Genomic DNA, 22718 nt, shown 5'->3' with positions numbered 1-22718 from the left:
CTTGGTGCACGGTTGTCAGGGGCGGAGCGTAAACCAGTAAACCCGTTGCCTTCTAGTCGAATTCTAGTCATAGCGACTCTGTAGGGCAGAGTAGAACTGCCCCATAGAGTTTTCAGGTCTGTAATCCTCACGGATGCAGACTGCACATTTTTCTTCTGCGGAGAGGTTGGCGGGTTTGAACGGTCTACCTTTTGGTTACCAGCCTAGCGCTTATCCACTGCGTGACCAGGGCTCCTCAGGGGTTGGGGTGGGGGGGGGGGGACAACTGGATTTGCAGAATCAAGCAATCAAAGGTTCCCAGACTGAGGGGGGCAATGCCTTGGTGATTTTTTGCCTCTTATTTGCAGCCGCAGACGCTATATGGGACTTCAAGATATGGGAGTATCCTTTCACTCCAGACAGCAAAATATCTTCCCATGTTTGGGGGTGGGGGGAGTTGAGAAGCCTTTTCATTCAAATCTTTTCTCTTTTTAAATCTCCTGAGCAGCTGAACGAATTTGGCGCGGCTAGCGGAATTGAGGTGAGGTGGCTACACTTCTCCACACTGTATGTCACGGTGGCCCCAGGGCCAAAGCACAAACCCGGCTGCTCCCCACCCAACTCCAGGGCCTTGTCAGACCCCAGGCTGCTTGCTCCGCCCCACCGCACCTCACAACATCTCCCGCTGCAAATTGCCCAATACAGAGATGCGACGAGAGAACAAGAGCCAATCGGGGGCTGCTGACTCAGACTGCTCTCCACCCCTTGCCCCTCCTCCATTAGGGAAAGCCACCGCCCCTTGCTCTCCTCTTCCCATCCCGCCTCCTTTCCCGGGAGGTGGCTCCTGTCCTCTGATCCTCACAGGGCTGAAGTGGTGCTTGTCACCTTGTCACTCATACTCCCTCCCCCTCCCATACACACCCCTCCTCCCTTTTTCAGTCCCCCTGCTGGTGCTGTTGAGGGTCATTTTTATCTTCACTCCGGCGGGGCACTGCCAGCTATTGTGTCTGATCAGCTGCCACACCATCCTGAGGGGAAAAAGAGAACAAAACCAAGAAGCCGCGGGGTCTGCTTACCTTTTCATTCTTACTACACTATCCCCTGAAGACTTAGAAATCCCCCCGCACCTCCCCCACCACCCCTGCTTCTCTTTACCCACCACCTGGGGTCCTGTTTCTTGATGGGGGCAGGGGGAGGGACCCCCTGTAGCCTGAGTACCTGTGCCTTAGTTTGTAGATCTTCCTTAAACAGGAAAATGCTAAGCACCTACATAAAATATACAGCTAAATCCTGAACCTCAAAAGAAAGACTCACTAGATGATTTTTACATGGCCACGAAATTTGCATGTTCTTGACAGCCCCTGGCCAAATTAGTAAGTCGATAACAAAGAAAAATATAATAATAATAAAATAAAGGAATTGCCTGCCAGCTGATAATTTACTGAATAACCATTAAGCAATAGCAGTATCCAGTTCTAGATACTGTTGAGTAAATGAACAAGAAGTGAATAAAACGCAGGGTTCAGGTAGTGTACCTCTAGTGGGTTTATTATAGAATATGCCTAGAAAAGAAAAATAATTTTAAGCACAAAGCTAAGTGCCTCATGAATGCAAATGCATGACATAAATTAAGTACCTAACAGCTGGGAACATATAGGTTATTTTTGCAATAAAAATATTTTATAAACGATGATTTTGAAATGTTTTTAGTTTGGTAAAGAAGAGGAAATACTGGGTATGGAAGGAGACATGAATGAAAAGGATTTTTTTTTTTTAAGGAGGTAAAACACTTTCTGTGAAGGCCAGAACATCCAGAAAGAAGCTCAAATAAAGACACAAAAGATCTAAATGCCACAATCAACCAACTTGCCCTCATAGACATATACAGAACACTCCACCCAACAGCAGCCAAGTATGCTTTCTTTTCCAATGCACAGGGAACATTCTCCAGAATAGACCACATGTTAGGGCACAAAGCAAGCTTAACAGAACCCAAACATTGAAATATTACAAAGCATCTTTTCTGACCATAAACCCATAAAAGTAGAAATCAATAACAGAAAAAGTAAGGGAAAAAAAAATCAAACGCATGGACACTGAACAACACCTTGCTCATAAACTACTGGGTTACTGATGAAATTAAGGCAAGAATAAAGAAATTCATAGAATCAAATGAGAATTGAAACACATTCTACAAGAACCTTTGGGACACAGCAAAAGCAGTGCTCAGAGGTCAATTTGTAGCAGTAAATGCACACATCCAAAAAGGAGGGCCAAAATCAAAGAATTATCCCTACAGCTCAAACAAATAGAAAGAGAGCAGCAAAAGAAGCCCTCGAGCACCAGAAGAAAGCAAATCATAAAAAATTAGAGCAGAATTAAGTGAAACAGAAAATAGAAAAACAATCGAAAGAGTTAACAAGACCAAAAGCTCCTTCTTTGAAAAGATCAACAAAATTAATAACGATTGGCCAAAATGACAAAAGAAAAACAGGAGAGGAAGCAAATAACCCAAATAAAAAATGAGATGGGTGATTATCACAGCAGACCCAACTAAAATTAAAAGAATCATAGCCGAATACTATGCAAAATTGTATTCTAACAAATTTGAAAACCTAAGAGGAAATGGACAAATTTCTAGAAACACAGTACTTAACCTAAACTAACACAAACAGAGGTAGAACAACTAAATAAACCTATAACAAAAGAAGGGATTGAAAAGGTAATTAAAAAATCCCAACAAAAAAAAAAAAAGCCCTGGCCATGATGGCTTCACTAGAGAATTCTAACAAACTTCCAGAGAAGAGTTAACACCACTACTACTAAAGTTATTTCAGAGCATAGAAAAGGATGGAATACTCCCAAACTCATTCTACGAAGCCAGAATAGCCCTCATACTAAAACCAGGTAAAGACATCACTAAAAAAAAAAAAAAAAAATTACAGGCCAGTATCCCTCATGAACTTAGAGGCAAAAATCCTCAAAAAATTCTAGCCAATAGAATTCAACAACGTAACAAAAAAATAATTCACCATGACCAAGTGAGATTCATACCATGTATGCTGAGACGGTTTAACGTTAGAAAAACAATCACTGTAATCCATCACACAGATAAAAAAAAAAAAGACAAGAACCACATTGTCTTACCATCTGATGCAGAAAAGGCATTTGACAACACCCATTCATGATAAAAACTCTCAGCAAAATAGGAATAGAAGGGAAATTCCTCAGCAAAATAAAGGGCATTTATACGAAGACAACAGCCAACATCATCCGAAATGGAGAGAGTCTGAAAGCATTCCCCTTGAAAATGGGAACCAGACAAGGATGCCCTTTATCGCCACTCTTATTCAACATTGTGCTGGAGGTCATAGCCACAGCAATTAGGCTAGAAAAAGAAATAAAGGGCATCCAGATTGGTAAGGAAGAAGTACACGTATTTACTATTTGCAGATGATATGATCTTATACACAGAAAACCCTAAACCCTAAAAGAAAACTACTGCAACTAATAGAAGAGTTCAGCAGAGCATCATAATACAAGATAAACATACAAAAATCAGTTGGGGTCCTCTACACCAACAAAGAGAACTCTGAAGAGAAAATCACCAAATCAATGCCATTTACAAGAGCCCCCAAGAAGATAACATACTTTGGGATAAATCTAACCAAAGACATAAAAGACCTGTACAAAGGAAACTATAAGACACTACAGCAAGAAACCAAAAGAGACCTACTTAAGTGGAAAAATATACCTTGCTCATGGATAGGAAGACTCAACTTTGTGAAAATATCTATTCTACTCAAAGCAATCTATAGATACAATGCAACCCCAATCCAAATTCCAATGGCATTTTTTAATGAGATGGAGAAACAAATCACCAACTTCATATAGAAAGGGAAGAGGCCCCTGATAAGTAAAGCATTACTGAAAAAGAAGAACAAAGTGGGAGGCCTCACACTACCTGATTTTAGAACCTATTATACCACCACAGTAGTCAAAATAGCCTGGTACTGGTACAACAGCAGATACATAAACCAATGGAACAGAATTGAGAATCCAGACACAAATTATTCCACTTATGAGCAGCTGATATTTGACAAACACCTAAAGTCCATTAATTGGGGAAAAGACTGTCTCTTTAACAAATGGCGCTGGCATAACTGGATATCTATCTGCCAAAAAATGAAACAAGACCCATACCCTACACCATGTGTGAAAACTAACTCAAAACCGATCAAACACCTAAATATAAAATCTAAAATGATTAAGATCACGGAAGAAAAAATAGGGACAATGCTAGGAGCTCTAATACATGGTATAAACAGTATTAAAAACATTACTAACAATGCACAAACACCAAAAGAGAAAACAGATAACTGGAAACTCCTAAAAATCAAACACTTATGCTCATCCAAAGACCTCACCAAAAGAGCAAAAAGATAACCTACAGACTAGGAAAAAATTTTTGGCTACAACAAATAGGATCAGCATCTAATCTCTAAAATCTACAAGATACTGCAGAACCTCAACAACAAAAAGACAAATAACCCAATTAAAAAACGAGCAAAGGATATGAACAGACACCTCACTAAAGAAGACATTCAGGTAGCTAACAGATACATGAGGAAATGCTTGTGATCATTAGCCATTAGAGAAATGCAAATTAAAACTACAATGAGATAGCATCTCACTCCGACAAGGCTAGCATTAATCCAAAAAACACAAAATAATAAATGTTGGAAAGGTTGTGGAGAGACTGGAACACTTATACACTGCTGGTGAAAATGTAAAATGGTACAACCACTTTGGAATATTGATTTGGCTCTTCCTTAAAAAGCTAGAAATAGAACTACCATCCCACCCCAGTGCATGATCCAGCAATTCCATTCCTTGGAATATATCCTAGAGAAATAAGAGCTGTCACATGAATAGATATATGCACACCCATGTTCATTGCAGCACTGTTTACAATAGCAAAAAGATGGAAACAACCTAGATGCCCATCAACGGAGGAATGGATAAACAAATCATGGTATATTCACAAATGGACTACTACGCAACAATAAAGAACAGCAACGAATCCGCAAAACATCTCATAACATGGAGGAATCTGGAAGGCATTATTCTGATTGAAATTAGTCAGTCACAAAAGGACAAATATTGTATGAGACCACTGTTATAAGAACTCCAGAAAAGGTTTAAACACAGAAGAAAACATTCTTTGATGGTTACAAGGGTGAGAAGGGAGGGAGAGGGGAATTCCCTCACTAGTTAGTAAACAAGAATTATCTGAGGTCAAGGGAAGGACAACACACAATACAAGGGAAGTCAGCATAACTGGACTAAACCAAAAGCTAAGAAGTTTCCCGAATACTACCAAACACTTACAGGGACAGGGTAGCAGGGGCCAGGGTCTGAGGGCCATAGTTTTGAGGGACATCTAGATCAATTGGCATAACAAAGTTTATTAAGAAACACATTCTGCACCCCACTTTGGTGATTGGCATCAGGAGTTTTAAAAGCTAGCAAGTGGCCATCTAGGATGCATCAATTGGTCCCAACCCACCTGGAGCAAAGCAGAATGAAGAACACCAAAGACACAAGGAAAATATGAACCCAAGAGGCAAAATGGGTCACATAAGCCAGAGACTTCATCAGCCTGAGACGAGAAGAACTAGATGGTTCCCAGCTACCACCGGTGACTGCCCTGACAGGGAACACAACAGAGTCCCCAGTGGAGAAAAGTGGGGTGAGGAACTCAAATTCTAGTAAAAAGACCAGACTTAATGGTCTGACTGAGACTGGAGGGACCACAGACGACATGGCCCGTGGACTCTCTGTTAGCCCAAAGCTAAAACCATTCCTAAAGCCAACTCTTCAGACAAAGATTAGACTGGACTACAAGACATAAAATGATACTGGTGAGGAGTGTGCTTCTTAGCTGTAGTAGACACCTGAGACTATGTGGGCAGCTCCTGTCAGAAGGTGAGATGAGAAGGCAGCGGGAGGACAGCAGCTGATTGAACGGACTCGGAAAATACAGGGTGGAGAGGAGGAATGTGCCGTCACATTACAGGGAGAGCAACACAACGTGTGTCTAAGTTTTTGTATGAGAAACTGACTTGAATTGTAAATTTTCACTTAAAGCACAATTAAAAAAAAAAAGGAATGACAGCACATTTCTTGCTGAAAACAATGTAAAGGAAAAAAGGGGAAATAAAACAATGTTATGGATTTAACTGCCCCTCCCTCCAAAAAATATATGTTGCAAATCTAACCCCTATACCTGTGGACACAATCCCTTTAGGGAATAGGTTTTTTTCTTTGTTATGCTGATGAAGCCATATCGGTGTGGGGTTGTCTTAAGCCAATCACTTTTGAGATATAAAAAGAACAGTTTAGACACAGAGGCAAGCAAGCACAGACGGGGGAAGATAGATGTCATGCCACATGAAGATTACCAAGGAACTGAGGAGCAGAAACTGAAGAGAGACAAGGACCTTCCCCCAGAGCTGACAGATTAGGCAGCCTTCCTCTAGAGCCAGTGCCTTGAATTCAGACTTCCAACCTCCTAAGCTGTGAGAAAATAAATTTCTGCTCTTTAAATCTACCCTACCCCTGGTATTTCTGTTAGGGCAGCACTAAGGAGTAAGACAAACACATTTTAGAAATTCTGGGGGGAAAAACATAACCTAAAGAAGCAACACTTCTATAAGATGTAGTGAGATGTCAGGATTAAGACTGTAGTTCAGCTCCATCATTGACCATGAGACCCTGGGAAATTATTACCTATATATATGTTTTTTTTTTTTTTATATATATAAGTACAAAAGCTAGCAAATAATAATAGTGACTGCCATCTATCTAGCACTTCCTATGTGCTAGGCATTTCTCCATGAGGTTTACACACAACTTAATAAGATAGGTGTGTGGCAGAACCAGGATTTAAGCCCCAGGTGGTCTGGTTCCAGAACCCATGCTTTTATCCATACTTCCATACTACCTCTAACATGGTTTTTAATAACAACAACTAACATTTATCACATGCTTACTATGTGCTAATCATTGTGCTTTGTGCGTAATAAATGTTACAGGTTGAATTGTGTCCCCCCAAAAAGATATGTTGAAGTTCTAACCCTTGGTACCTGAGAATGTGACCTTATTTGGAAACTGGGTCTTTGAAAATGTAATTAGTTAACATGAGTTTGTACTGGAGTATAGTGGGCCCTAATCCAATATGACCAGTGTTTTATGGAAAGATAAGAGACACAGACAGACACAGGGGGAAGTCAGCCACGTGAAGACTGAGGCAGAGATTGGAGTTATGTTGCTACAAGCCATTTAAAACCTGGGCTATTAGAAGCTGGAAGAAATAAGAAAGGATCTTCCTCCAACATTGTTTAATGAAATGGAAAAACTAACCTCCAATTATATATGGAAATGAAGGAGGCCCCGAATAGCTAAAGCAATATTGAAGAAGAGCATAGCAGGCCTCACACTTCCTGATCTCAAAACTTACTACAGTCATGGTAATCAAAACAGCCTGGTACTGGTTCAGTGACAGACAAATAGACTGTCTCAGTCATCTAGTGTGGCTATAACAGAAATACCACAAGTGGATGGCTTTAACAGAGAGAAATTTACTTTCTTACAATCTAGTAGGCTGGAAGTTCAAATTCAGGGCATCAGCTCTAGAGGAATGCTTTCTCTCTCTGTTGGCTCTGGAGAAAGGTCCTTGTCATCAGTCTTCCCTTGGTCTGGAAGTATCTCAGCACAGGGACCTCAGGTCCAAAGGATATGCTCTGCTCCTGGCACTGCTTTCCTGATGGTATGAGGTCCCCTACTCTCTACTTACTTTCCTTTCCTTTTATCTCTTGAGAGATAAGAGGCGGTGCAAGCCACACCCCAGGGAAACTCCTTTTATGTTGGATCAGGGAGGTGACCTGAGTAAGGGTGGTGTTACAATCCCACCCTAGTCCTTTTAACTACAGGCAGAGATTATGATTTATTACACATAGGAAAATCACAAAATGGAGGACAACCACACATGGCCTAACCAAGTTGACACATATTTTGGGGGGATACAATTCAATTCATTACATAGACTAACGGAATAGAATTGAGAACCCAGAAGTAAATCCATCTATCTATGGCAAGCTGATCTTGGACAAGGGGTCGAAATCCATTTAATAGGGAAGAAACAGTCTCTTTATCATATGGTGGTGGCAAAACTGGATATTCATATGCAGAAAAATGAATGAGGATCTGTACCTCACACCGTGAACAAAAACTAACTCAAAATGGATCAAAGACCTAAATGTTAAAGCTAAAACTATAAAGTTCCTGGAAGATAACATAGGGTTAAAACTGGGGGACCTAATTTTTGGCATAACCTATCAAACAAAAACTAAAAATGCATGAATGACAGAAGGTAAATAGATAACTGTGACCCCCCTAAAAATTAAATACTTATGCTCATCAAAAGACTTTACCAAGAGAGTAAAAAGAGGACCTACAGACTAGGAAAAAATCCTTGGCAACAACATATCTGATAATGGTCTAATCTCTAAAAAACATAGAAAACTTCAACAACAAAAAGACAAGCAATCCAATAAAAAATGAGCAAAGATCATGAACAGACAGTTTACCAAAAAGGACATTCAGACAGCCAACAAACACACGAAAAGATGCTTGCGGTCATTAGTCATTAGAGAAATGCAAATTAAAACTAAAATGAGTCACCATCTCACCCCTGCAAAAATGGCAATGATCAATAAAACAGAAACAACAAAAGCCGGCAAGGTTGTAGGGGGATTGGAACTCATACATTGCTGGTGGGATTGTAAAATGGCACAATCACTGGAAAACAGTATAGCACTTCCTCAAAAAGCTACAAATAGAAATACCTTATATCCAGCAATCCCACTCCTAGGTATATATCATAGAGATATAAGAGCAGTGACATGAGCAGACATATGCACATGTATGTTCATTGCAACATTATTCACAACAGCAAAAAGAAACAACCTATCAAGAGATGAATGGTAGTATATACATACAATGGAATACTATACAACTATAAAGAATAATGAGGAGTCCATAAAACATCTTATAATATGGATGAATCTGGAGTATATTATGCTGAGTGAAATAAGTCAATCACAAAAGGACAAATATTATATGGTCCCACTATTATAAAAAGTCATGAGTATATATACACACAGAGAGCAAAGTTCTTTGATGGTTACCAGGGATGGGAGGGAGGAGGAGGGGGATAACTTTCTAGATAGTAGACACTTGTTGTTTTTGATGATGGGAAAGGCAATCCCAAATATGGGTGAAGTCAGCATTATGTGACAAAGGTAAATGAAGATACTAAGAAGTACATGAGAAAAAGAGACAATTTCAGTAAATACTATAACATACACAATTTTGCAACAACAGTAAAGACAACAAAAAAAAATATGTGTATGGTTTCATAGGTATATATGGCTGCACGTATGTGCATAGAAAGGCATATGCGAGTAAATTCACGTGTGTGTAGGTGTATCCGTAAGTATATGTAGACAAATGTTTATGTGTGCTGCATATATATCCACATACTTAACAAAACCACAGAGGTGGCACAGTTACAGAGGCTTCCTAGACATATCCAAACAATTCATGGGATTTGCTTACTAGATCAAAAGGCTTGGGACCATAGTCTTGGGGGACAACTTGATCAATTGGCAGAACTTAGTTCACAAAGATAATGTTCTACATCCTAGTTTGGTGAGTAGCATCTGGAGTCTTAAAAGCTTTCAAGTGGCCATCTAAGATACAACTATTGGTAACTGCTAGTATGGAGTAAAAGAGAATGAAGGAAATCAAAGGCTCACAGAAAAAATTAGTCCACAGGACTAATAGCCCACACGAACTGCAACCTCTTCTAACCTGAGACCAGAAGAACTAGATGGTGCCCATCTACCACTACTGACTGTTCTGAATGGGAACACAATAGAAAGTTCTGGATAGAATGGGGGAAAAATGTAGAACAAAACTCAAATTCCTAAAAAAAAGCCCAGACCTACTGGACTGATAGAGACTGGAGGAACCCCTTAGACTGTTGCCCTAAGATACACTTTGAACTTGGAATCGAAGCTATTTCTGCAGTTCATCTTTCAGCCAAATACTAGATTGCCTTATAAAATAAACAGCATTACCCATGATTAATGTGCTCACTTGAACAATTAATTACATGAGACCAAATCGTCAACAGTTACCCAAAGGCAAAGATGTGAAGGCAAGTAGGGGAAGGGAAGCTAGATTAATGGAAACAGAACAAATTGAATGGAAATAATGAGAAAGCTGACCAAACCAAATAACCCAAACCCACACCATTGAATCAATTCCAACTGGTAATGACCCTATAGGAGTAGAACTGCCCCATAGGGTTTCTAAGGCTGTAAATCTTTACAGAAGCAGACTGCCACATCTTTCTCCTGCAGGTCCTCTGGTGGGTTCAAACCACCAACCTTTTGGTTAGCAAGCAAATGTTTTAACCACTGCACCACCAGGGCTCCCTGAGAATGCTGACACATTGTAAAAATCATAACCAATGGCACAGAAAAATTTGTATAAAAAATAGTTAAAGGGGAACCTAATTCGATCTGTAAACTTTTACCTAATACGACTAGTGTTTTACGAAGAGACACAGACAGACACAGGGGGAAGTGAGCCCTGTGAAGACCAAGGCAGAGATTGCCGTCAAGTTGATTCTGACTCATAGGGACCCTATAGGATGGAGTAGGACTGCCCACAGGTTTCCAAGGAGCGTCTGGTGGATTCGAACTGCAGACCTTTTGGTTTGCAGTCAGAGCACAACCACTATGACATAAGGATTCTAGTACAACACAGTAAAAAATTATTAAAAAAAAAAAATTGTAGAATGGAAATATTTTAAAATTAGCCAATAAATTTTTAAAAAAGAAAGAAAGAAAAGATCTTCCCCTAGAGTCTTCAGAGAGAGGCTATACCCTAATTTTAGACTTCCAGCCTCCAAAACTGTGAAACAATAAATTTCTGTTGTTTCAAGCCACTTAAGTTTGTGATAATTTGTTATAGCAGCTCTGGGAAACTAATACATAATTGACTTAATTCTACTCCCCTGGGAAAGTAGGATTATGATTTCTGCTTTACAGAGGTTAAATAGTCTATAAGGAGCCCAAACTCTTTAGGAACATGGCCAAAATTTTGAACTATTTTAAAGAACCATTATGATAAGTTATTATCATATGTGTCATTATGTGTATTAGCCTATGTGGACAGAGAAGGGCAAAGAGCACAGAACTGTGTTTTGGGAAACCTGGGTCTGGTCCTCTAGTATACCAAATCACTTGTCATTTGGGGACCTCTGAGTGTGAAGCACCTTATCACCTTGGGCATTTGAGAGCATCCGAGAAGATAATAGATATAAAGGAGCTTTAAAAATGTAAAAATATTATTCCAGCTAAAATACTGTTATGAAGCAGGAGTTTGTCCTGTCTCTTCAACAGGAACTGGACTCTTTATAACATTCTATTCATAGATGCATATTAACCAGTTAAAATTTCTTTCTGAAGGCATGAGCAATAATGATATTTTAATAAAGGTTGGAGCTCTCATTTAGCTCCATTCTGAGTCGACCAAAGTGGATGCCCTCTAGGCATCTGAGAAGTGGCAGCAAACAACCAGTCCTACTCCATTCCAAAAGCCTAATGCTGTAATTGGTGGAGGTTCCAAGCCCTTGGAATTCTCTTCAGCTGCCCATATTGGGCATTTCACTCATAACACCTCCACCAGAGGGAGGGCAAGTGAAAGGAAAAGGAGCCAAACTTAAATCATGTGGCTACTTGTTAAGAGCCCTAGTGAGAGATTTGGTGAAACAATAGGATTTGGGTTTGAGAAACTGAAACGAGATTTGGAATCAACTGTGAGTTTCCCATTTGACATCTTGGTAATTTTCTTTATCCCTAATATCAAGGATAAGCAAGAGCTAACAGTAATTCTAGCTTTGCTTACTTTGAAAGGCTGACATTTCTCTCCTTCAAGTATAGCTCATAAATATGTGGGCTTCCTACAATCTCATTCTTAGCATTTCCCTTGAAATAGCCTCAGAAATTGCTACAACGATATTAATAACTACAAGACTGCTGTGCAAACTGCAATTCTCCCAATGTAAGCAAGGCATTGTTAAAGATGGAAGCTATATGTTCAAAAACAGAAGTTTTGGCTTTGTTAATGATATAATAATATTGTTTGGTTAATCATATCAAGGAAAAATGTCAAAGCTGGAAATAGAATGAAAGTGTCCTAGTCTGGTCTAATGTTATTCTGTTACAACCTATTGATGATTTCTACTCTGAGTATAGAAGATTGTGATGCTAAGAGGCACAGTGTTGCCAGTGAATTCTTGAAATAATACATTTTATAATTTGGGGTGAAGCATTTGCAAAACTATGTGTCAAAGGCAATTAAAACCAAAGGCCCTCAGAGGAGTAAGTATTCTTTGGTTTTAGGAAAACACTGTTTGTTATTCATACAATACCAAAAAGACATTATCTACTAACATTTCTTTGCAAAAGAATTTCATGGTAAATTAGTTACAGAAATCTTACCTCTCTAGCAAGCCTTTTAACTAGTATTATAATCGACAGAAGGCAGTGATTTTCCACAATAAACAATTTCTAGGGGTCCTTTTCATTCATCATCTCTTTTAAATTAATAGTGTAAATGATTTACTAATTTAAAGTCCTGCATTTGTTAAATATGTCACTTATTATTTCTGTCCACATAATTACTATCTTGAATTATTAACTCTTAATCTAGAGAGGGAAACCCTGGTGGCGTAATGGTTAAGTGCTACGGCTGCTAACCAAAAGGTCGGCAGTTGGAATCCGCCAGATGCTCCTTGGAAACTCTATGGGGCAGTTCTACTCTGTCCTATAGGGTCACTATGAGTCGGAATCGTCTCGATGGCAGTGGGTTTGATTTTGGTTCAATCTAGAGAACGGAGCCCTGGTGGCACAGTGGTTAAGAACTTGACTGCTTACCAAAAATTCCACAGTTCAAATCCACCAGCCGCTCTTTGGGAACCATATGGGAGGTAGTTTACCCTGTCCTATAGGGGTCACTGTGAGTCAGAATTGGCTTGACGGCATAGGGTTTGGTTTGGTTTTTTTCAATCTAGAGAGTAGTAACAGGTGTAGCAAGGGTAAGGAGTGACCAGGGCAGCCTCTAAGTTGCCGCCCCTGCCCAGTTTCAAGATGAAAAGACGTCCAAGGTGGTGCAGACAAGGCACAGAAAGACATTCTGAGGTGCCACAAACATGAAAGGTGTCTGACAGACGCAGCCGGACTAGAGGGGGGAAGGCATTTCTGTCTGGTGCTCCCTTGGACTTGCGACCGGGGGTAGGTGCCCCCTCTGCCCCTGCCACCCCACCTCTGGGTAGTAACCCTATTTACATCAGTGTATAAAAAAAAAAAATACAGTGCCTAGCAAAATACCACACACATAAATATTTTGGAATAATTTCTCTGTCCTTAGTTTATAGTGATTTTTTCCTCCTCTGGACTAGTATTATGCTTGGTGGTTTTATGTTTTCTCCTTATTTTTTTACCACTAAACTGTTACTTCAGCATAAACAATCCATATTGTTATTTAAATGTACATTATCTCCTTTTCTGTCTGGATTATAAGTTTCTTGAAGGTAGGTTCCTGGGGCTTTTACTTCTTTTCAGACCCCCATGATGCCTAGCACAGCTTTATATATAGTAAAATATGCAAAAGCTGGGACCTGTGTAAGGTAGAAACCTGTCAGAGAAGGAAAACTCAAATATTTTCCACTCAAACAAATGACAGAAAAGTGGTAAGATGGTACCCTGTCAAAGGCAGAAAACTTGCAAAACCCAGAAAAACAAGGAGGTGCCATAGAGAGTTCAGCTCTCAGAAGTTTCATTGTACATAGATATCACTATAAAATTATTCAAGAAATGATGATTGCTGTTGCTGCCATTGTGTGCCATCAAGTTGATTCTGACTCATAACAACACCATATGACAGAGTAGAACTGCCCCAATCAGGTTTCCTAGGCTATAATCTATATGGGAGCATATTGTCAAGTCTTTTTCTCCCATGGAGTGGCTGGTGGGTTTGAACCACCAACCCTTTGGTTAGCAGCCAAGAACTTAACCATGGCATCCCCAGGGTTCCCTGAATGATGATTATGTCCCTATTATTGATAATTATACTTCAAGAAAGGAGCCCTTGTGGCACAGTGGTTAAGGGATTGGCTGCTAACCTAAAGGTCAGCGGTTGGAACCCACCAGTGGCTCTGTGGTAAAAGATGTGGCAATCTGCTTCCGTAAAGATTACAGCCTTGGAAATCCTATGGGGGCAGTTCTATTCTGTCCTATAGGGTTGCTATGAGTCAGAATCAACCGGATGGCAACGGGTTTTATACTTCAAGAAATTCCAACAACTCTCCAAGTCACAGGAAGTGATGTGTATATGTCCATATGAATATGCCTAAAATCGAGAGTATAAATTACCCAGAGGTGTCTACAAAGGGAACACTTGGTATGTGCCTCAGCTTCCATAAATGCCATGTTTTATCCCTTACCTAACTTCACCTATGGTTGGCTATTTTTTTGGGGGGGCCAAGATACTACACTAAAAATTAATATCACTTGCTTTTGGCAGTTATTATAAAATTTCAACCCATAGTTTACCCATAACCACATGTCAAATATTTCCTTTTGCACTCATGTCTCACCCCCAACATCTCCATTATTAAAACTTAGCAGTATGATAGTCATATCCATCAGTGTTATTAAGTTTCTATATTTTAAGAAAAACTAAGAATTAAAAAAAACCCATGTACAAATTTTCATTTTATCCTTAGAATTGTGACTTTTCTTTAAGCCTTCCAATTTCCCTTAAAAACATGAGACCAGTTTTTAAAGTGTTTCCACCCACCCAACAACACAAACTAGAACATCCTGTGAAAATACTGCACAATCTGGGTAGAACCCCATATTAAAACTGAGGAATTGAATTAAGGTATGCTTTTTTTTTTTTTTTTATCAGAATGCTAGATTCCGTCCATTGTAACTAGGAAACTGTGCCAGCAATTGATTTCTGATATGATAGTCCTAGTCCAGAGCAACCAAACATTTTTTATCAGAATGAAAAAAAAAAAAAAAAAAAAAGTCCTAGATTTCCATTTCTTCTTTATGGGACATAAATAGAAGGGATAAATAGAAGGCCTCTCCACTCCTTGATTCTGTGATACTCTGGATATCTTTCAATACTCCCTAGCACCATGGATTCCATTCCTCTATTCCTATCATTGTCTTCATTCCTTAGTAATCCAAAAGTCAATGGAACAAGGTTCTTCTTTCAGATAGGAAAGGATTGCAGGATAACATGTAGCAATTCATACCTGGGCTTAAGTAAAATAGATGCAGGTTTGCATAACATTTCTCCTAAGAGATTTTTACAATCTTTCATTTTAATTAAAAAAATTACAACATCGAAAGAAAAAATAAATACTGAAACTATGGAAAGGACTCAATCTCATACCACATCTATGACCCCATGCTTTCACCTTTTCCCAGTCTCCTGCTGTGACTCCCATTGGCTGAATCCAACAAGAGGCCAGAGGCACATGAAGATAATCCATCCACTGATTTTATTATATAAATAGCAAATCTAATAGCATCTTCTGACCAAAGAGGAATGGGAAGGAAATAAAAAGATTGATGGAAACATTTTAAATTGTGTGGGAGGAGAGGGAGATGAAATAAAGGAACATATCCTAAAGAGGGAAGCCCTGGTGGCCTAGTGGTTAACTGCTATGGCTGCTAACCAAAAGGCCTGCAGTTTGAATCCACCAGGTGCTCCTTGGAAACTCTTACGGGGCAGTTCTACTCTGTCCTAGAGGGTCGCTATGAGTCGGAATCAACTGGAGGGCAATGGGTTTGCTTCTTTATTTATTTATTATTTTAAAGAGAGGTAAAGAATGCATTATGGAAGACTCACCCCAGTGCTTTCGACTGAATTGTGATCTCCCAAAACATGCGCTGGAGTCCTGACTCCTATGCCTATTTGGGAGTACGGTTTTCTTTGTTATGTTAATGAAAACTATCAGTGTAGGGTGTGTCTTAGATCTAATCACTGCTGAGAGACAAAAAGAGCAGCCTAGACACAGAAGCCAGCACAAACGGGGGGAAGACAGAGCATGTGTGGAAATCACCAATAAACCAAGGAGTCCCGGGGATTATAGAAGCTAAAACAAGGATCTCCCCTCCCCCAGACGACAGAAAGAGAGAGAGCCTTTCCCTAGAGCTGGGGCCCTGAATTTGGACTTTTAATCTCCTAAACTGAGAAAATAAATTTCGGTTATTTTAAGCCACCTACTTGCGGTATTCCTATTACAGCAGCAGCGGAGACTAAGAGATCTAGTGAACCGAAGAACAGTAGAAACCAACAGGAATAAGAAAAAAGGTTTGGCAGAAAAAAAAAATAGTGACATGGATGATAGGGTTTTTTTTTTTAAGCACCTGAAATACAAAAGCACAAAGAGATTAAAATGATTAGACAGGAGATGAAAAATATGGAGGACAAAAAGGGAAATCTAGTTTAGAGAAACTGATGTCTCTGACACAGACTGCAGAACTAATGAAATTAAAAAAAAAAAATTATTCGAAGATATAATGTGGCAGAGTACTAAACGTCTCCCATTTTCTGTTCTCTCCGCAAAAACAGAGTTTTAGTTAGGCACGTGATCAACAAGCTAGGCTTCATTTCCCAGCCTATCTTCTAACTAAGTGTATCCATATGATTAAATTTTAAGCAGTAAAATGTGGGTATAAATGATTGTGTAGCACTCAAGAGGTCCTGTCTTTAAAATGATTAGAAGTGTGTCTTCCTAGTCCCTTTCTCTCTTCATAGTGGCTGGAGATCAGGGCTGACAGATTTAGCAACTAAAAATAAAGGGCACCCAGCTAAATTTGAATTTCAGATAAAGAACAAAGAATTTGTTAATGTAAGCATGTTTCAAATATTACATGAGACATGCTTACATTTTAAAAAATGTTTGTTTTTTTAATCTGAAATTCAAATTGAGCTGCATGTTCCATATTTTATCTGGGAACCCTATGGGAAATAACAAAAACTCAAACATCTGTCTTGGATCAGAGATGTAGATCACATGTTAAAAATGGCAGAGACCTTGTAGTGTGCCTGAATTGCCCACTGCTGGATTGTCACATGAAAAAGACAAAACTTTCTACATAATCACTTCTATATGTAAGTTTCACTATATTTCTTAAGATTTTTCTAGCATAGGAGCTTAGCCTGTACCTTAACGGATCCTGCAATATCAAAGGTTAAAAGGATTTAGAATGTTTCAGGAAATAGTTAAAGGAGAAGAATTACTTGAGGGAAGGTATTGAACTTTGGGTATAAAAAAGGAATCCTACAAGCAAATCAAAGTGAGTTGTCTAAAGCAGAGATTGGCAAACTATGGTGCACAGACCAAATCTGGTCTGCTTCCTGTTTTTGTAAATCAAGTTTTATGGGAACATAGCCACACTCATTTGTTTGTGTATTGTTTATGGCCATTTTGGAGTCTCTTGGTGGTGCTAAAGGTTGACACACTAGACTGCTAACTGAAAGGTTGGAGGCTCCAGTCCACCCATAGGCACCTCAGAAAAAACCCGGTGATCCACTTTCAAAAAATGAGCCACTGAAAACCCTACAGAGCTCAGTTCAACTCTGACACACATGGGGCCACCATGAGTTGGAATTGGCTCAACAGCAAGCGGTCGTGACAACTTTAGCATTACTGTAGTGCTACAGTTGCAGAATAGTTGCAGTAGTAGTTGCAAAGCCTACAATTTTTCTATCTGGCTCTTTATAGAAAAAGCGTGCTGACCTCCGACCTAAAGGAAAAACGTTGTAAGTGATCAGATTTTTTTCTCAGCATTCACTGACATAACAAGAGTTTTGAAGACAAAAAGATTGTGACTAAAGATCACAACTACGCTGTCATTCACATTTGAAAGCAAGAGAAAGACATTCTCAAATATGTGAAGACTCAGAAAATGTATCACCTTTTCCCCAATTACATACCATATGATAGAGCAACCTACCAAGAGAGAATTCAAAATAAATTTGAAAGAACTGATAGTAAAACTAAAACAATTTAAACTTAGAACCCAAGGCTCAACAACCTTGATCATTTTGGTTATAATACAGATTATAAATGTTATAAATATTGAGCGAAAAGCACTACAATGTAAAAATAACAATACTATAACTATAATACATTAGGACAAAAATACAAGAGGATAAAAAATTGAGAAGTGGAAGGGGAAAAAATGGTGGAAAAAGTGTTAATTGCTTTAATTTCTTTAGTGGTTATTAGAGAACACTCTTGTTATTTAAGGCAGAATGACTGAGTGACTAAATAATTAGAGATAAACTAAAAAGACAAGCCACAGGCTGGCAGAAGATACATACCCATAAACCAAAGCCATTGTCGTCGAGTCAATTCCGACTCAAAGCGACCCTATAGGACAGAGTAGAACTGCCCCACAGGGCTTCCAAGGAGGGCCTGGTGGATTCGAACTGTGGACTGTTTGGTTAGCAGCCACAGCACTTAACCACAACACCGCCAGGCTTTCCCGGCAGAAGATATATGCAACTGATACAATCTACCAAAGATTTATATCCAGAGTTTATAAAGAGTCCTGTAAGTCAATAAATAAAACAGAAAAAAAAAAAAAAAGGAATATGAAATTCACAAAAGAGGAAGCACATGTGGCCACTAAACATAATACAAGTTGCTCAATATCACTGAAATCAGGATAATGCAAATTATAACGATAATGAGACCCTTTCAAACCTATCAGACTGCAAAAATAAGTCTGATAACATCAAGTGTTGAAGTGTTGATGAAAACAGAATCTCACACACTGCAGGTGGGAAACATAAATTTGTAAAACCGATAACTGGAGACTGTAATTGCTCATGTTTCGAACACTGAATTGTCTGCAAAGCCTAACATGAATATGATTTCCATCTCCATGTCCAACAAGCATCCCAAATTTAAAATGCCTAATCTGCTCTTCCCACACTGAGCGGCAATTCGTTTCATACTGTTGGTCAGATCAAAAATTCTGAGGCAGCCTTGACTCCTCTTTCTTCCATACCCCACATCTGATCCATCAGGAAGTCTTGTCAGCTCCAACATCAAATTATATTCAGAATCTAACCACCTTTACAGCTGTCACCTGGTCCAAGTCTATCACCTGAATGTGATGACAACCTTGAACTAGTCTTCGTGCTTCAGGCCTTGCCTTCCCCAGGGACTACTTTCAGTAAGGGAGCCAGAGTGACCCGTTTTAAGACCTAAATCAGATCGTTTCACTTCTTTGCCTAAAACCCTCTAGTGGCTTTCCATTTCACTCAGATAACAAGCCAAAATCCTTACAATAATTTACACTGGCCCTATTTGATCAGCCTCCTGGCTACTTACTCCAGGCAGCCACAGTGATTGCCTTGCTGTTACCCACACTCACCAGCTTGCTCTCACTGCACCTACAGCTCACTTGTTACGGGCGTCTGCTATTCCCTCTACCTGGAACAGGCTGCCCCCAGATGGTCACTTGGGTTTGTCCTTATTTCATTTTGGCTTCTGCTCGAGCCTCACTTTATTAGACATGTCTTCCCTGAACATTCTCCTTAAAATAGTACCATATGCACCCAGACCTTCCCCCAGTTCAACTGCACTTGAGCTTGTCTCTCTCTCCCCCTTCTTCTTATACTTTACTGCATTTTTCAAAGCACTTCTTGCAACCTGAAATTTTATGTATTTTTATTTATTGTTTATCTTAAACCCTATGGGGCAGGTCTACTCTGCCCTATAGGGTTGCTATAAAACAGAATTGACTCGATGGCAATGGATTTGGTTTGGTTTGGTTGATCTTTACGGGAGCAGACTGCCACATCTTTCTCCTGCAGAGCCACTGGTGGGTTCAAACCTTCAACCTTTTAGTTAGCAACCTAGTGCTTAACCGTTGTACCACCAGGGCTTCTTCAGAGATGATTAACCAAAAATAAATAAATAAATAAAAACTAAACCCATTGCTGTTGAGTCAATTCTGACTCATAGCAACCCTATAGAACAGAGTAGAACTGTCCCATAGAGTTTCCAAGGAGATCCTGGTGGATTTGAACTGCCGACCTTTTTGTTAGCAGCCATAGCACTTAACCGCTATGCCACCAGGGTTTCCTCAGAGATGGTTAGAGGGTGGTAAAGCCTTGTATAAAATAAAGAAAAACTAATTTCAATATCTCAGGCAGTTCTTTTTTCAGCCAAGGGTTTGAGGACTGTGTTGTTTGGAAGGCAATCTAAGGGACCATGTTTCTTACGCACAGTCAGGCCCCTTGGGATGGCCCAGAGTAAGATAGTGAGAGAAAAAGTATTGAAACCACTCTGTTGTAATGTCGAGTGCACTCTGTACTGTGAGCAGGGGCAGGCTTGCATATTTTGTTGCTTCTAGGGAACCGTTTTTTTCCCTTAGTGTGGATGTAGGCTATTGTCTGTCTCTGAGAATGATGTCTGTCTTTAGGAAAAGAATACATAATTGTGTGTGAGGGAATGTAAGTGGGTGTTTTTGTGTAAACGTGTGTTTCCGTGTGTTACTCACAGGGACAAATAGCCTCGGGAAGAGTGAGGACTTGCCCCACACTTTGACACAGATTTCAAAATCAAGGAACAGGACTTGGAGTGCCAAAGCCAGCCCCAGGCAGTCTGCCTGTCAAAGCTTTAAGTGGCGACGTATGTGGCGGTATTGTCCAAAGCGGGGGTCAGCAAACTATGACCTCTGAGCCAAATCTGACCCACTGTCCATTTTTTAAAATAAAGTTTTATTAGAACATAGCCATGCTCATTCATTTACTACTATGGCTGCTTTCACAGTGGCAGAGTTGAATATTTGCAACAGAGACCATATAGCCCACAAATTCTAAAATATTTGCTATCTAGACTTTCACAGCAAAAGTTTGCTGACATCTGGTCTAAAGTTAGCACTTCCAAAGGGAAAATTGTGTATAATCAACATTACCTTTGAAAATTCTTTAGGAAGTGAAGACGGACATCTTCTTACTCCATAAGCCCCAACCAGTGTTTTCTCTAGCAATAGAGGACATCATTGCTTCTTCAGGTGAGTGCCTGATGACATGGTTGGTATGTTTAGGGACCACGTCGTAAGAAAAACGTGTCTAGCCAAATAACAGAATTGACCTTAGTACAGCGAGATGAGAAGCTTGGGGGAAATGCCACCAAGGGAGGGCATACAGATTCACATCCCCTATCCCATTTTCACTTTTGTTCTAAAGCTTTTTAAGAAGAGGATATGCAGCCTCACTTGCCTTACAGAAATTATCATTGTTTTTTTTAAGGAGGGATAAGTGTAGAGTTGAATTGGAAGTTCCCAATAAGTGAACACCATTTTGGGAAGGGTACTATGAGAGTCTGGGGTGCTGTGGATTGCCCTGGTTGGGCGGGGGGGGGGGGGGGGTGAGTTTTTTTAGAGTAAGGAGAGATTTTTTCCCCAGTATTGTGAAAAATTGGAGAAAGGACCTTCTGCAAAGAGAAAGACAGGAAGGTGGGCCTTGAGACAGGGAAGCTAGGAATATGCCTTCAGGGGGCCCTGTACCAAGTGGTTAATTTCTTTTCCATTTTTTCTGAGACACTGAGAATAGTTCCTTTGCCTACATGGTAATTCTCTCCAGTTAGTTCGGAACTTCAATAAGTCTTCTCATGTATTCTAGTTGGGGTATTGTGGAGAACTAAAAATGGCATGGACATTTGGCCTTCCCCAAATGCCCCTTTGCCCAGCATGGAACATTGTATCAAGGATAGGGGGAGTTGGTGGTAGTACCAGATGCTGGTAGTCTCAAAATTTCTAGCAACAACCAGCAAGTGAACAGAGGCCTAACACAAAAACTGGAAGCCATGAGAGGGAACATGGGATAATGGAGACACGACTGCATGGTTACCTGATTCTGGAACAAACATAAGATAAACCTGCTATTTCTTTTTCCCCAAAGGTGACTGACTCTTGAAAAGTGTGGAGAATATGAGTGTACCAAGGGGGGAGGAGTATAAACACATGAATTACATAAACAAAAGTATTTTACATTTGAGTTTTTCAATGTATGTCTTCATACTACAAGTTAACTGGTCTTTTCAGTTTCACCAACATTTTCTTTCTCACTTGGAGGCCATTTTTAACTGGAAGACAAAGGTTTTATCAATTCAAGGGAATGAGTGCATCCCTGACAAATAGAGTACCTCAAAACTGAATTGAGATGTAGATATTGCTGTTCTCCAGCCTCACAACACATCGACTCAGATTTGTGCTTCAGCCAAATTACAATTTGCTGCATGTCAGAGACCTCCAGTTTGTGCACAAAACCCCAAGCTGCAAATGTGCAATCTAATTCACTAATTTAAAATTGGCCTGTCTAGTCACTGAAGGGGTAATTTAGAACCTTGGTAAGAAGACTGCTTTAGAATTCCAATCACATTTTTGAAAATCCAGATTCATCAGGATTACAAAAGTAATTTAGTTGGTCAAAATGTCAAATTAAGTAGCACCTGAATTTGGTTAACTTTATAAAGCCAGTGCTTCTCAATCCTGGCA

General features: G+C 39.7%; 1 protein-coding gene across 2 annotated transcripts in view; it reads right to left on the bottom strand.

Moving 5' to 3' along the window:
- The window catches only part of ARHGAP21 (Rho GTPase activating protein 21), a 284877-nt gene that overhangs the window by 173849 nt on the left and 88310 nt on the right, over positions 1–22718 (bottom strand). The window lies entirely within an intron of this gene.

The sequence above is a fragment of the Elephas maximus genome, chromosome 4, assembly GCF_024166365.1.
Source record: "Elephas maximus indicus isolate mEleMax1 chromosome 4, mEleMax1 primary haplotype, whole genome shotgun sequence".
Taxonomy (NCBI): Eukaryota; Metazoa; Chordata; class Mammalia; order Proboscidea; family Elephantidae; genus Elephas; species Elephas maximus.
Note: the sequence above shows the minus strand (reverse complement) of the source record. Positions and strands in the feature narration are given on the sequence as shown.